Source organism: Colius striatus, chromosome Z, assembly GCF_028858725.1.
Source record: "Colius striatus isolate bColStr4 chromosome Z, bColStr4.1.hap1, whole genome shotgun sequence".
In the NCBI taxonomy this organism is placed as follows: domain Eukaryota; kingdom Metazoa; phylum Chordata; class Aves; order Coliiformes; family Coliidae; genus Colius; species Colius striatus.
The window spans coordinates 10,830,078-10,843,053 of NC_084790.1; the positions used below are offsets into that span (position 1 = coordinate 10,830,078).

The 12,976-nt window shown below is 38.7% G+C and overlaps 1 protein-coding gene across 9 annotated transcripts in view; it reads left to right on the plus strand.

Annotated features, from left to right (window-relative positions):
* The window catches only part of MEF2C (myocyte enhancer factor 2C), a 121,072-nt gene that overhangs the window by 71,151 nt on the left and 36,945 nt on the right, over positions 1-12,976 (plus strand). The window lies entirely within an intron of this gene.

The following is a 12,976-nucleotide window of genomic DNA, read 5'->3' on the forward strand; positions in this document are numbered from 1 at the left end:
GACTAAACATTCTGCAGCTAAGTCTGCTTCCTACTGATCTCCATGACCAATTCAGTGACAGGAATAAAAGAAGTACTCATCCATTCCTGCTACTGCTACTTTATTCTGGGGTCTTGTGATCTAGCATACCCGAGGCAGAAACAGGAATCCTGCTAAAATTTGGAATCAATGTAAGTAAGCTTTGGTGTAGTTTGTTTGAAAGTTTCACACTGTTGAGAAACTACAGGCAAACCTCAGGACTGTGAACCTCTCTGCAGATATTAGGAACAAAGTTGTTCACTTTTGGACTGAGAAAAATTCTTATATGCTTATTGCTTATATGCCCATTCACCTCTTCATGGAAAGGATCTTGTAGCATTACCGAATTTCACTGAAAATGTTGGTTATTTAGGAAGTTGCTGGTCCCTTGTGCTACTGTAACTGCCATGTGAAAGTCTGGGCCCATGGAAATCAGACAGGATCTCTTTTCCAGGTCTTTGATTTTAATATACTAATGTTAAGAGACAAAGCCACATGTATTTTGAGGTAATCTAATCTTTATGCTTATCACTCTCTCTGATTTCTTTGACACCGTCAAATTCGTTTTTCATATTCAATCATAAAATACATTTTAAGACAACCTGAAGTATTCCTTGTCAATCCATGTAATACTCTTTTCCTTCCCTCTGCATTGTCTTATTGCATTGTAAGCTCCTTATGAAGAAGCTCTTGCTACTGTGGCAGCAGGCTGATGACTGCAAACAGCTTAGAATATAGCCAAGATAACAGAATAAATAAGATTGGATTTCTTCCCACAATAATGTCGACAGGAAATACCAATGTTCTGTCTCTCATCATAATGTTTCAGGTGCAGTCTGTAGCTCAGGGACTGCTAGATTTTGGGACCGGGTGTGGTGCATGTGCACCTGTGGATTTCATTTCCTTGTTAGATCATGATCCAGTGTGGATGATCCTTGTACAGAAGTTGAGTGTGTTAGTAAAAAAGAGTGTTACTAGCTTCTGAACATTTTTCTTGGAGAGCCAGAAGATTTACCTTTTTCTTGGGAACAGTCCTCAAAATACAACATGTGTCCACCTTGCAAAACACTGTGAAGGGATACATCACAAAGATGTTCTTTAAAATAAATAGTCAGTTCTTTAAAATAAACAGAGTCCCTCAAGCTGCTCTGAGTTTGGGATTCCCAATTAGAAGTGTTTCTTTTCCTGTATGTAGCATAACATGGTTCTGAGAGACTCTGAGGCTGTCTGAGGAAACAGCTGTGGGATCTAAAGATGCAAGTACCCTCAAGCTATTTATTGCCTTTCCTGCATTGAAGGTTACCACCTTCACAGCAGAGTCAGAAGAAGGGAATGCATGCTTACCACTTGGCCACTCCACCTCCGCAGCTCTGGTATGGGGTGAGTAATCTCGGGTGGCAGGGCAGAGCAGACAGTCCTGTGCAGTGATTTATACTGCAGCAGCCAGAGCCACCGAAGCTGATCAGAGCCCACAGACAAGTCTCCTCCATGTGACATGATACTGCTCATATGCATGTTCACAGTGTCCTTTGTTCCTACCTCTGTCAAGTCATGGAAAAAAATGAAACAGGCTGAAATCTTGGTCCATTTGTCCAGCTCTCCTGCAGAATTAGGGAACTCAAGAGAAACATCTTCTGTAGCCCACAGAATTCTATGTGTGGGAACACTGTATGATTAAAGGTTTGAAGATTTCAGACAGTAGGGCTTTGGCAGGCCAATGTACCAATTCTTCCTTAAAAAATTATAATTTTGTCCAAAAAAAGAAATCCAGTTTTGCAATGAAAACCCTTAGCATTTAAAGTATATTTTAGTTGCTTCTGGAGGAAGCTGAAATTTTCACAAAAAGACAATTTCTGAGTGAAGATTTTTTTTTTTTTCCCTCTTACCTTCTCAGCCACAAATTTTCTAGTCCTTGGTCCTGGTCAGACTTTTCTGACTAGATCTTGAGTCTGCCTCTGCCACTTCTGCTTTCTTAAGCAGTGATAAGAATTAGAAGCTGGTCTGTTTCTCTATTTTTCTTCCTTTCTTCCAAACAGAGCTCTGAGACTCACCATTATGTTGTTAATTTAACAGAGATAAAGAGGGCAGCGTATAAGCCATTTTTTTGCAGGTATATATGAGGATTTGTCTGTCTGTATTGAATTCAAATTTCTGACTGAGAAAACTACAGTTTGCTTGGGGTTTTCCTTCTTATAGCATGCCAATTACATTGGTAATTACTATCATTCAACTTTTTATAAAGTGAGAACTATAGAAAAAGTGAATTAACAAAGCCTATGCAGGAAGTTAGTAGCAGAAGAGGGAGCTGAACTGCAGCTTCTTTGGGTATGTGGTAGCAACTTAAACCTTAGATTATCTGATTTAAAGAGGCTTACCTTTTGCCTCCATGATGGCAGAATTTGCAATGATGGAAATTTAGAATTTCCTTGCCTAGAAAGCTTCCTAATTTCTCTAAAATCTATTATGTCTGATTCTTCTGTTTTGAGAAAAGTGCCTCCTCCTCTCGAGGGAAGAGCAAAGTGATAGGAGCAGTAAGACCTGTGAAGAAGTTTAAACTTCAGGAAGACAGAGGTGCTGAAATGACCAGCATTTTAGAATAATTGTCTATTTTGGAAGCTTGATCCAGCTTCTCCATACAATTTCTGACTGCTTTCTCTTTTCTTGGCCAGTGTTTGGTTTAGTTATCTGCAAGTTTCAAATTTTCCATTTATATCTTACCACTCCTGTAGGATTTTCCATGGGAAAACAAAACCCAGTGCTTTGTTGCTAGCAGATAACACTTTGGTAAGCACAAAAATACTATAGTCTAGAGATTTTAGCAACTGTTTAAGGGTAGATACAATTTACACAATACTTCTGATATATAACAGAACTTACATTAAATTTCTGGTCTAGCAGAAAACAAATAGCCATCTTAAATCCTGTATTAAGGTCTGCATTGTTTGAGTAATCTGTTTTCATAGTTAAAAGCATGGTCCAATCTTTCTTCTCAGATAGTGCTTTCTCACTCTAAACTTATTGGGAAGTCTTCCTTCGTTTTCTTTGTGGTGAAAACTTGACTCTATCACCAGAACAGTGAGTTGGTGGTTATTGCTTTGTGCTATTTAAGGCCTCCATCCTGCAATGAAACAGGAGGCTAGAGTTTCAGAAATCCAGCCTTGATTATAATTCACCGTTTTTGAAAAATATATTGATTTGGGCATTTTTACCAATGGATGAAACAATTATGGTAATATAAAAATAAAAGAGAATGTTCTTTTACCTTTAAAAGGAACTGCTATTCAGCAACATTTCCTCATTGTCATGTAGGTATCGTTCTTTCTAATACTCTGTAATTTGCTCCACTGTAAAATAATGTTCACATTCTGAAAAAAAGGGGGAAAAAAGAATCTATTCAGAACATTGATATGTTAAAGATTTTTATGAGGCACTTCCAAGGAAAGCCCATGTGCTGAAGGAAGTGGTGTTCCTGTCTTGGTGGGTGGCATTTTCAGTGCTGAGTCAGCACTGCACTGGTTCAGTGCTGCTGGAGGTGCTCTGTTTCAGATGAAATGGAAAAGCAAAATGTTGTGGTCATCAAAGATTCCCATGGTTAAGGGTGAAGGTGTTTGCCCCGTGGTGTAGCAAAAACTCTGTCACAAGTAACTTTTGTGTTACAGTTTTATTTGTCTGAGGTACATATCATTTTTGCTCCTGAAAACTTAATTGGTGGGCATACCTATGCAACTTGGCAACATATTCACCCTGGGATGGCTGCAATAATTTCAGAATCTCTTTATCTTTCAGAACATAGATAATGCTCAAAATATACGCAAAGTGTAATTCCTGTCAGCTGCCTTTCTTTCAGTAGTAAGTTTTTTGTGACAAAAGATTCTGTAAAATATATGTGTTCCTTTGCATGTCATATCTCTCAGGTATTTTGAATATGGCATTTAGTATTAAAGGTTCCCATTTATATCATGGAAAAACACCAGCTGCCTTTGAAATAGATAATTGTTTCTGCAGTCATTTATATTAAGCCCTGCATATTTCAAATACTGTATGTTTCAAGAGATAGTAACACTGATGTAACAGACATGGTAACACCACTGTACATCTAGAATAACTCCGTCATGTCTTTACAGCTGTTCCAAATCCAGCTACAGATTTACACTAGTGTAAATGAGATCTGACTTCAGCTTTGTATTTGTGTATATGTCTGACTAAATTAGACACAAATTAAAATGTTGAGGGCAGTGTTCCATCTGGAAGGTCTGGAGTCAGTGGAGAAGGATTATAGATAGATGAACATAAAAAGGAGGGAAATAACAACCTGTTGATCATTATAGTGTTTATTTTTAAATGGCCTCATATTCCCTAAAGATGCTGAGATGATTCTGCTGAACTACTGTAAAGTTTATTTTGCCATTCATATACTTCCCGTGTTTGGCAGCAAAAGCTAGTACAAATCAAAAACACTATGTCTCACCAATATCTTCGTCTATTTTAAATGTGTTTTATAAAGCTTGGAGAAAATCTAGCCATGTAAGTACTTCATACACTTTAACCATTTTGAAAAATCTGTAAAGGATGTAATGGACTGATACTATGCTGTTACCAAGGAGGAAGAAGGTACACTGAGATGCATCTATTCTAGCTTTAGGCCATCTTTGCACGTCTTGGCAGACTGAGTCTGCTTGCAGATTGGTGGTGCTCCCAACAGTGAACTCACGGAAGTTGCCAGAATATGAAAGTTTTGTCTTACATAGTCATTCCACAGACAGTGACCCTTGAGAAATAGTGGAAGTCAATTTCCTGTAAGTCCACCTTCCAAGATAGAGGATGGAACAGAAGGCATTTGCCACTAGGCTGTGGCGCTAGCTCCTCCATTCTGCAGAAGGTGGCACACATTTATGGGCAGAGCAGCATGCATAAAGAGTGGTGGGAAGAAAGGAGAACAAGCTGAGGTTTTCTGCCCTTACCTACATCTTCTGTGTTTCTGTTACAAATAAACAGTGTCTGCAAAAGGCCTTTGAATCCTCAGTATGGTATTGAAATCGCTAGGACGTTCAAACAGCAGTGATAACTGTTCCATCCTTAAAACACAAATATCCCGAGAATACCTCTGATCTAAGTGAATGATCTGCTAATTTTGAGTGTGAAGCATTAACAGTCAGTCTCTGGAAAGTTGTCAGATTTTTTTTTTTTAACATGAAAGAGCAGAATTTGATTGTCTTTTCAAATAATAGCTTTAAAAAACAGCTGCACAGTATTTTATTTTAAGACAGTCTTTGGTTGTAAAGGGTGTACTCTATGACAGTAGAGTCAATTTTGAGTAAGGTTTAAAATGAATTTGGTTTGTTCAAGGCTGTTTTTTTCTCTTTTGAAGTCTCACATATCTGTAGAGGTGATTTTATCAGAAGCTGTAATCACAACTAGGTCAGCATTGCATTTATTTCGCTAATCTTAACACCTCCAATTAATCTCACATGTGAATTCATTACTTAGGAAATGTAAATCTTGTCTGGGAAAACACATGTTTGGGTTTGTGTGTTTTTTTCTCTGCTCCAACACACTAGCTATATTAAGCTGGCATTATACTGCTTTATAGCAAACTGTGGCTGGTCATGCTTGTGTATGAAGACATCTAAAAAATCCCACCAGATCTGAACAAAAAGGAACTGAGAAGTGATCTAGTAGAGAATGTGTATGCATATATATATCTATATATATGCTTATATTTATGTATCTATATCTGTAAAGCACAAATGCTGCATTCCTGTAGGCCACAACCATATGGGAGGTGAGAAGTATGACATCAGCAAGGATGAAGAAAATTAAAAAAACAAAACCCCAAACCCAAACTGGTTGGTCATGAGGGACCAGGAGTGGAGCATCCCCAATCAGCGCTGCAGCTCCGGGCATGGCCATCTATGGCCGTGGGACAGCAGGTGCTGGGGCTGACAGCTGCAGATGGCAGGGATGCATGGAATTGCTGCGCCGGGCCGGGGGCCCGCTCCCTGCTGGGCCATGGACCCATTGTGCCAGCCAGCGACGCCAGTCACTTGATGCTCCACTCCTGCTATGGATTCCCGGGTGGCTGGGTTCAGCGGGTGCTGCCACCCGTCTTCTCTATCAAGGCCGGGGAAATGTGATCCGCTCTGTTGAAGGTTGGCGTAGGAATCCTACGTCAGCTGCCCAGGGGGATATGTGAGGTTTTCAGACCTGTTGCACCACGACAACGGACAGGAATAAGCCTGAAGGCTGAGGAAATATCCTTACTTAGAACCTCAGGAATTGAATAATTCCAATCTAAATTCTTTAAAAAAAACCACAGTTTACAAGTGCAGTGATGGATGTTTCATGTGTCCCGTGAAACAATTGTGAACATAGGAGGATAGAAGCTTAGTCAAGTACATTAACAGAAATTTTTAATACAAAACTTTACTGCTGGGGTCTTCATGCGATTGGCACTTTTTAAAATTTCTGATAAAATCCAGAAAAATACATGGTTGATATTAGCTGCTATAAGGTCTGAGTCTGATATATCCTTCTATTTATACTTGCAAAGCCAAAAGTGCTCTGTGTAATTTAAATCAAAACTGTATAGAAAGGTTCTGGTTAAACTTGAACATTAAAGAGAGGGATTGTGATTGGTCTCTTTTAGAGACGAAACCTCTGCCATCTCCCCATCTCCAGTCTCGCTGTCTCTCAAGAGAGGTAGCATAGGCCAGGCAGGGTTTGTAGTGAGGCATCAGTCCAAGGAAAGAGACCACACTGCCAGGAAGCTCTGCGTGCCACCCGCTTTGGGACACATCAGACACACTGCCTTGCCAACGACCACTCTGCCCGAGTTTCATAGCATTGCCATGGGGAACAAAGATGCAAAAATCCCACTATCCCAGCATGATTTTCAAAAATCCCACAGGTTCTTTTGGGCTTGTACTGGTGTTACAAATTACTGAAGATGTGGTTTGGCACATGGCAAAAGCATGAGTGGAAGAGAATAGACTGATCTCTGTAAGCAGGTAGAAACCTCATGTCCTAAGGAGTTTGCAGCACACACATATAAACATACATAGCACGGCAGTCAATCGCTCATAAGGAAGAAGACGCAGATGTTGCTGGCAAAGGATATCGACATTGTTGGGTTTCACAAGAGGTGTGATTAGGGAAGGTACTTGAAGGAGGAAAGAATAATCACTTGGCGTGCAAAAATGAAAGGCAAATGCAAGCAGAGGATTTGGTGTATTGTTGTGAAAAGCACACTTACGTGTTTTCAGTTGAAGGAGGCAGACATACAGAAGGCCAGACAATGGAATTTTTTTTTCTTTGAAACCAGTAAAAAAAATATTAACAAAAAGGTTAACAAGTTATAGAAGTTTGGCAATTATAAAAGCCCTGTAGCTTATTTCAAAAAGAGTATAAAGCACAAAAGCTTTCTATGATTTCTACAAAAGAGGTAAGAAATGTTTCATTTTTTTACTGGGGTACATTTGGTCTGGATCTTGTTAGATAACAGTAAGTATAATAATGTTTTATCTGATTCCCCTAAACATGCAATTAAAGTACATTAGTACCAGCATACTAGTTTATGTTCATTATTAAATGTAAAAAAAATCTAAGAACTCTAATGGAATATAAAATTTGAGATTTTAGTTATGCTGAAGTCAGGGAATTTAGATGGATGGTTCCCATAGCAACCTATCTCTTCCCCTTTCTGTTCTTCATTTCACTAGAACCTTTCATTACTTGATTGCACCATACATTGTATCGTGCAATTTCATCATAAAGTGTCATCATTATATAACTGGGCAAGAGAAGAAAGTGAAGGTTGTCTTCACTCAATACTTTCTGACTTTAATGTTTCTGTTGCACAGAGAGCAAACTGATGTTTAAATGAATCACACTCATGATCTAAATACTTGCTACTTTTTGAGGGCATCTCCTTAAATTTGTCTGGGTCCTTTGGAATGGATATAAGTAATAAAACAGTTGAACAAAAGAGCATGTCATTCCTTTGTCATTGACTCTTGTCTGCCTTGTCATGTAGATATGTGGCTCCAGTGAGTGAAAAAGAGATCAAACCATTTTTCATTTGTGGCTATAAGATTTATCCCATCCAGACACAGGAAAGAAAGTGGTAGTGGAAAATGGAGAGCACTTGAGGGTTTCCTCTACTGACAGTGGAACATAATTTAGCAAATTACAACTCCGTGGATTGTTATGGTTGCTAGTGATGTTATCAGTTAGAGATCATTGTGGTGACTTCTAGACAACATAACAGCTACGGGAATTTGTAGAGCAAAGCTGTAATTCAGAATTTTTCCATACTGTAAATTTTGATTGCAAATGAAGTGGGATTGCACTCTTCATTACACAAAGGAAGATGGTGAATAACCTTTCAATAGTCAGATCTTGGTTGCAGAGGACATCAAAATAGAACAGAGTGGACTGGTATGAACATTTTGGGGACCTCACCAGCTCACCTGGTCTTTTTAATTTGGCAGCTATACTGTGAGCCTTTCCAAGCCCAAATATCTGTGTCTTCTCAAGCTCTGGAGTGTGGTGAGGAGCAGTTCAGAGCAAAGGAACCTATTAAGAAGAAAGGAAATACTCCTCTATAAAGATGAACAAACTAAAGAATAGGATTAAAAAAAAAATTAACATTTCAAAACCTCCCCACTCTTCCTGTTAAATAAATGCTAAAAGAAGAGGATAATACTGCAGAAACATGGACTGCACTAGGAAAATGAAAGGCTTTCTCTCCTCAAAAGACTTCAAGTTGCAATGATTTCCATTGCCTTGATAAAATCAGACCTGCCTGTTAGTGCCGTATTTTCTTTTGTGGTTTTGTAGTGATGATAAATTTTGCATGAAATGAAAGTAAATAGTTGTTTATACTTCATTTTACAGCAGCCAGTATGTCACTAAGTCAGCACTTCTCCTCTGAGATTTATAGAGCAGGATTTAGGCTAAATTGCTGGCATATGAGATTTCAGCCAAAGGTTGTTTTCCTTTAACCATTTTTGTTTTTCAAATGCCTTGGCTGATTTTAGGTATTGGAGTCCAATATAATCTCTTGTTTAATTGCTTGGAAGAAGTGGAGCTTCCGTAGTTCAAAAATGGCTTATTTTCTTTAAAAATAACTGATATTTGGCTTTGATACCACTAGAATGCAATGCTCTATACCATTGTGTAATTTTATCCTCTTAAAAATTCCCTGAATAGTCATTAAATCTTTGGAAACTAGCTAATCTTAGGAGGATGCGATAGGTCTGGCTGTTTTCCAGGGTTTGCAAAAGGCTGTGACAGCTTAACATGGTAAGAGAAATGGTTTCTAAATCACTGCAAGACTAGGTGAAAGACTTTAGCTTGCTATGAAACCCAGTTGATCTTCCTCATGACTCCAGCCTTCTCTAATGTCTAGAAGCAGCCTCTGCTTTCAAGAGGTGACAAAGACCAGAGAAAAAATTGAAAATAGGTCCAGAGAGCTTGTGAGTAAGGATGGATCAGTTGGATGTTGGTCAGTGCCACTTGTAGCTGTGCTGCACCAACTTGTGTTGTATTGAAGTATAACATTAAAGGACCTTTTTGAGAGGTACAATGTTGTAAGTAATGAAGTGGAAGAAAGTAAAGTGACAAACAAGGAGATAGAACATGCAAAACTGTAGCCTGCATGTTGAGAAGCCAGAGATGATGCTAAGGTGTTCAGGATCATTATACTTTTCCTGAATACCTCTCAACACTTTATACAGAGGGTAAGTGTTTCACTTTCAGCCTGCTCTCCTCCAGAAGAGGAGTGTATATCTGTATGTGTGTTGGTGTGCCTGTGCAGTCTATCAGTCTGTTCTTTTCTGTTTTGTCCCTTATAACTTCTTTATTTTTATTCAATGCCAAGCAAATCTGGTGCAAAGGGAAGGATCTCAGAGACAATGAAATTCAAACAAGTTTCTGAAAATTGTATGTTCTTGTGAAGAAAAAGAGAACCAGAATTTACTCCCAGAAAGACTCCCAGATGAATTCAACGTTACATCTTGAGTCTTTACAGACAGAAGCAACAAACAATCAGCAGGATGAGTAGGGAGCAAGAGAGACCCCAAGAGACCTAGCCACAGCATAGATCCTCTGCATGTTGCACTTTACCCCAAAATGCAATTCACAGTGAACCCAGGATAAGTTCCAGGACTCAGAAGACTAAGAGCTGTGCCTCTCTCTGACTGCAGCACACATGGAAATTACTGCTGCTTAACTTTACCCTAACTCATTGAAGCATATTCTCTTTTTTTACTTCTTTTGTTTTTTTTTTTTTTTTTTTTTTGAGGAGGGGATGGGGATGGTGGGCAAACCTACACAGTGAACTTGATTAGCCACATCATCCAAGGTACCAGCCAAACACATGGGATTGATAGGTTTTGCGAGGCAAAGGTTTTCCTCTACTCTTTAGGATTATAGTTAATTGGTTTAATAGGGGTTTTTTTCCCTAAGTACTTAATTTAATTTAGATTTCTTGTTCTCCACTTGGTGTGGCAGTAGCCTGCCTTCTAAGGATATGAAAATAAAAATAAATATGAAACAAAAATTGTACTGTGTTGGGAGGGAATACGGTCTCTTTTTGGAGACTGCTGCAAAACATTCATTGAGTTATATTGTCTTTGCTCCTGTGAAAATATGACAAATGTCAGTGCATCCCTGAACCCCTACAAACTGTAGAAGTGACTACATCTCTTTTTTCTATAGTAGCTAGCAACAGGACAAGGGGTAATGGGTTGAATCTGGAACACAAAAAGTTCCACTTAAATATAAGAAAAAGCTATTTTACTGTGAGGGGGATGGAGCCCTGGCACAGGCTGTCCAGAGGGTTGTGGAGTCTCCTTCCTTGGAGGTCTTCAAGACCTGCTGATCTGGGTTTCATGTCTGGACAGCTTAATCCAATGGATCTTGAAAACAGATTATGTGTTCAGAGGACAACTCTTCTGTACCTACATAGAGCAAAGAACATTAGTTGAGATTAGATTATTCAGAAAGAATAGAGAAACTTTGCTTTTAATATATCATATTGTATCTATTAAATCTATTAAACAACAGCTGATTGCAAAACCCCTCTTTATAATTGGCTTGTTTCAAGCTAGTAGCAGGGAAATCATACATGACTATGTCTATTTTGCTAGTTAGCACTTAAACGAGGAAGTGGAGAATAAGCGTAGATTGTTTTAGCTTCTTAATGTTGTATTGCAATAGATTTATAATTTTATCTGTGCATCAGCAGTAGCTCGTGGGATTAAATGTGAAATGTGTATAGATAAGAAGTTTAGGAAGAAAGATCTACATTCAGCCAGCCTTCCACAGTTGCCTAAATCTGTTTCAGAAGTCCAGAAGATGAGTTTGGAAGGCTCATTTCTCTTAAGGCAGATCATCATCACTTTGCTGACTTGATGAAAATGGGAGGTTCAGGGGAGGTGTCTCCACAGGGAGAAGAGTTTTATAGCTTTTGCAAGAATTAGAGTGTTCTGTTCTTAAGTCCCAGGTAAAACACAGAAAATGAAGTCTGAGTTTTTGTGAATTAATTGATACAATAGCACAGAAACAAGGTATGACATTATAACTTGAAGACATTATGAGTTGAGGGATTTAACAGCGGTAAGCTGGGCATTGCCTTAAAAAAAATAATTAGAAAATGTGATTTTCCAAAAGGAACAAAAACCTCAGATGACAGGCAGCCATTCTGAGAAGGCAAAAAGAAGTCAGTTAGAGCATCCCACACTAATATGCAGCTGCTTATTAACCCGAGTGTTGTGTGATGTCTATGTTGTGATGTCTATGTATTGCTTAGCCAGATTTTGACTCAGAATTAACTGCAAGCTGTCTAATAAAGTTTATAAATGGACAGATGGACTCTTTGAAGAATTTTTGACTGAGGCTTTCTTGAAACCAAACTTGAGAAATATTACAAATATTGACTTTGTGTGCTGTTGCTTGTACTTGGGGAGTCCACAGGTCTTGCTTCTCATATTCTTTTACCTTAATTAAACCCATGACTGTGGTTTGGTGATCTGTTGAGGCAGATCAGTTAAAACCTATTTGAGGCTAGACAACCATTCAGACCTGTTAGCTACTGATTTAATTCTGTTTTTAAGCTTTTTCTTCTCTGTTATTTATCTTGGTGATAATGATGTTGGTTGTGAGGGTTGATTTGAGCTGATGAACCTGAAAGTTACCTGGTTTGACTTTTCAGTAAGCAGCTATTTTAGCAATGCTTTCTTTCCTGTAAATGAAGCTTTAGAACTGTACATTTGTAGCACTGTAACTGGAATAAAAAAAAAGTAAACACCATGTCTAGAAGCTCTCCATTGGTATTTCACAGCTGCATTAGCAACTCTGTCCTCCATTTTGTCCTGTCACAAGTGTACACTTTGGAATGGCAGGGCCTTGCTAATGTCATCCCTTACATCCAATTCAAAGGAAGAATTCCGTTTTAGGTATCCTCCTCCTTCTCCCATGAAGAGCACCAATCCCCAACTTTGTAACACGAGGGTTTTTTTGTTTCTTCCACTTGTGTCTCTCTTTAGAGAAAACACCAGAGTATTCCACAGTAAAACTCTGCATCCTTTACTTTTAATGCTCATTCATTTCAGGTGTATAAATATGTTAAAACAAATTGCATGCTGAGTGGTTATCTTAACCTCTTAATGCTATCAGATGTAGGGGAGCCAGAGGGTGTGTACTAGCATAGTCACTTTGACAGATCTCTATCTTCATTCTTTATTGACTAATTCCAGTTTCAGAAGAAAGAAGTCTGTATGGTCCACTCATGCCACTGGTAATTGGAGACCTACAGCATCAGTGTGGTGGATCTCTAGTTGCTTTCTTTCCCTAATGCATAGTGCAAAACCTTCTACTGCTGGGCAGTTTGTGATACTGTAACACTGCTGAGTCTTTCTTGCAGCCTGTGTCAAGGATTGAACTTTCCAAATTATGT